Genomic DNA, 4257 nt, shown 5'->3' with positions numbered 1-4257 from the left:
GTAATAAAAAAAAAAAAAAAAAAATGTAAATAGTAAAATCATTTCTATTATTTTATTTGCTTTAATTTCAAAGTTATCTATTTTTTAAAAACAAGCATTCAAAACTGCAACATAAACTGTCAAACACTTAATTTTTTTTTTTCAGTTCTATAGACCATTATAGATGAAGGGGTGATGAGGTCAAACAGAGCAGAGGTCAAACAGAGCAAAGTTCAAAATGGTTCCCCACTGGAGCACTTTGTACCAACTGTTTAAGGCACTGAGCTTTGAGTATGATCTTTCAAAATTATTTCAACAAAGATTACATGCTTTGTTAGAGACTTGTTTACCTAAAAACCATTTGATATACAGATAATTTTTAGACTCCAACAACAGTAGGAGCGTACATTTCATAGTTTAAATGTACTTGTATATGAAATGCGGAATTCATCTTTGGTTTGTATCTGCAGGGACGTATCAGGCACTTAATTTTTAAATTTGATTTAAGTTTTTGGATATATTTCTTGTGGTTCAAACATTAAAATGTATATAAAGGCATACAATGAAAAGTCTCTTTCCACCTTCATCAAGTTTCTATCTATTTCCATCCACCCCAAGAAGTAACTACTGCTAGTAGTTTCTTATTTTTCTTCCAGATATTTTTAATGCATGTATAAACTACCATGAAAATATATTTTTCACTTTTTTTACAATGATAGTGTGCTGTATACACTCTTCTGCACCTTGCTTTTTTAAAAAACTTAACAACGTATTATAAAGATTTTTCCATAATAATACAGAAAGAGAGTCTTCATTCTTCTATATAGCTGCATAGTGTTCTATTATATACATGCATCATAATTTAATTACCCTGGTGATGGACATTTTAGTTTTAGTCTTTTGCTATTATAAATAATGCTACAACGAATAATCTTGTCTGAATGGCATTTTACCTGGGAGAGAGTAAAATTGCAGGATACGTTCCTAGAAGTGGAATTGTTAAGTCAAAGAGTTTCCTTGACCAGATGCTGACAAATTCTCTTACAGATTGTTCCAGCTTATACTCTCCCAGCCACGGATGAAGGTGCCTCTTTCTGAAGAACTTTGCTAACATATCATGGTTACTTGTTTATCTGGAATAATGCAGAGTAGTAAAACAATCAAATATATGTAATCACATTACATGTTATCATTTTTAAAAAAGATTTTTTATGGCCACTTACTGCAAAAAAATAAAAACTTTATCCATAAGTGGAATACGCTACCTACCCCAAATCTTAAGCTCTTTTTGTGCTCCATTTTTCCTTTTTTTTCATATTGATGATTCTTTAGTTCCCTGTAGCCCCAAAATAATTTTGACAACTATTTTATCAATTTAAAAAAATTGATCACTTTAATAGCATCATAAGCCTTAACATTGTTTTTATTACATAAAAATGATCCTCCCGTTACCCAGCTTCAACTCAGTTCATAGCGGATCTTATTTTATCCACATCTTCTCTACTCAGGACTATTTCACAGCAAATCCCACACTTCATATCATTTCTCTATAAATATTTCCAGATGCATCTATAAAATATAGGGACAGAACCACACTAGCATTACCCTACCCTAAAAAAAGTAACAATAATTTCTTAATATCATTAAATATCCCATCAGTGTTCATTTTCCCCTGATGTCTCTTTGAAATTTTTTCTCGGGCTTCCCTGGTGGCACAGTGGTTAAGAATCCACCTGCCAATGCAGGCAACACAGGTTCGAGCCCTGGTCTGGGAAGATCCCACGTGCCGCAGAGCAACTAAGCCCATGAGCCACAACTACTGAACCCCATGCACCTACAGCCCGTGCTCCATGAGCCTGTGCTCCGCAGCAAGAGAAGCCAGCAATGAGAAGCCCATGCACTGCAAGGAAGAGTAGCCCCTGCTTGCCGCAACTAGAGAAAGCCCGCACACAGCAATGAAGACCCAACGCAGCCAAAAATAAAATAAATAAATCAAAAAAATTTTTTTTCTCATTTTTATTTAAATCTTGATTTTAACAAAGAATATATATTATGATGGGTTACATTTCTTTTTAAATCTTTAATTTCTTTTAATCTATAAGTTCTTCCATTTTATTTTTTCTTGCAATTTTTGGTTGACACCTGATCTCAGATTTCCACCCTCCAGAACATGAGAAATAAATTGTTGTTTAAGCCATCCGCCGTCTATGGTGTTCTAGCATTCCCAACTCCCTAAGAAATCTCCACCCATAAGCTACTCCCTCCCCCTTCCCCAGGGAAGGAGGTGACACTCATTGATTGTCAATGCTGGAGAAGGACCTTTTAGAGAGGTTATCTTCTGGATGAGACGACCCCGGCCTCCATGTGGTCAGCTCCAGAAAATGATCTGTCACTGCAGAGGGCAGTTCTCTGTGGTGACTCTAATATGCGGGAGGGACCCAGCAAGAAGTGTGTGGCTACAGATCTAAGTCCCGTTCTCCAATCTCCTTTATCTAATAATGTTGATATTTTACCTCTATTTCTGCACTGTTTCTATACTCAGAGGGTGCTATAGACTGAATGAATGTGAGTCCCCCTCAAATTCATATGTCGAAAACTAACCCCCTAAGTGATGGTATTAAGAAGCAGGGCCGGGCTTCCCTGGTGGCGCAGTGGTTGAGAGTCCGCCTGCCAATGCAGGGGACACGGGTTCGTGCCCTGGTCCGGGAAGATCCCACATGCTGTGGAGCGGCTAGGCCTGTGAACCATGGCCACTGGGCCCGCGCATCCGGAGCCTGTGCTCCGCAACGGGAGAGGCCACAACAGTGAGATGCCCGCGTACCGCAAAAATAAAAAAGAAGCAGGGCCTTTGGGAGGTGATAAGGCCATAATAATAATAATAATAATAATAATAATAGATGGGGCCCTCATGAATAGGATCAGTGCCCTTATCAAAGAGACTCCAGAGAGCCCCCTTACCCCTCCACCATGTGAGGACACCACAAAATAATGGCTGTCTATGAATGAGGAAGTAAGTTCTCACTAGACACCAAATCTGCTGGCACCCTGATCTCAAACTTCTCTGCCTCCAGAACTGTAACAAATAAATTTCTGCTGCTAATAAACCACTCAGTCTATGGTATTCTTTTATAGCCATCTGAATGGACTAAGAGGGAAATTCTAAACACAGCAGATTATCTAATATGTTTGTATGAAAAATTCAATTGAAAGCCTGTTGGAGGGTGCGCATCATAGAAAACAAATTAAATGAAAAACCAAGGTAAATATTAACTTAGAAGGTGTGTGTGGAGAGGGGAGATTGTACAAACAATGAAATTAAAGCACAGTAAATCAGCAGGCTCAGCACTCATTCACTCCACATGCTTACTGATGATAGCCCTCTGCATGCCAGGCATGCTCCTAGGCCAGGGGGACACGGTGGTAAACAGCGTCCCTTCCCTCAACAAATATATAATCAGTATTTAAGTCAATAAGTACATAAAGTAATATCAGGGTGTATGTGTGATAAGTTTGTGAAGAAAAGTAAAGCTGGGAAAACAGATGGAGGGGGAGGGTGTTATTTTAGCTAAGACAGGCTGGAAAGACTTCTCTAGTCAGGTGATATTTGAGCAGATTCATGACTGAAATAAAGAAGCAGGTCAGACAAACATCAGGGAGGAGTGTATTTTGATAGAGGGAAGAGCAAGTGCAAAGGCCCTGAGATAGGAATGCACTCAGCGTGGTCACAGGTTTGAGGAACCAGGGAGGCCACTGGTGCTGGGGAGAAGTGATGGAGAGGGAAACAGCAGGAAGAAGAGGAAGCCAGGGGCCAGATCCTATAGTGCTTTGCAGGATGTTCCAAAGACTTGAATGATTCGTTAGCGTGATAAGGTATGCACTGAATATTGATGTAACTAAAACTCATGATAAGAGGATGGAGGTTGTGAAAAATGTCAAATCCTCATCTACCATAACAGAAAGTCAATAGATAACATCTAAAATTGGTAAATCAAGCAATATAAGAATTAGCATATTATTTGGAAATATAGAGATAAATACCAGAAGAAACAGCTAAAAGAGTTGACAGTGGCTGCCTCCAGAGAGAAGCCAGGCTGGATGGCAAGGGAGTGGGGAAGGAGACCATTGTTTATTATTTTAAGGCTTTTAGTATAATGTAACTTTTAAAACGATAAGTCACATTGCTCTGACAAAACCAAAAAGCAAAACAGGAAACAAAAACCACCGAAAAACCAATGAGTGACCTCTCATGTCCTAGTGTCACAGGCAATGACAGGGGTA

This window comes from Lipotes vexillifer, unplaced genomic scaffold, assembly GCF_000442215.2.
Source record: "Lipotes vexillifer unplaced genomic scaffold, Lipotes_vexillifer_v1.1 scaffold1329, whole genome shotgun sequence".
NCBI lineage: Eukaryota > Metazoa > Chordata > Mammalia > Artiodactyla > Lipotidae > Lipotes > Lipotes vexillifer.
This window is presented reverse-complemented; position numbering follows the sequence as displayed.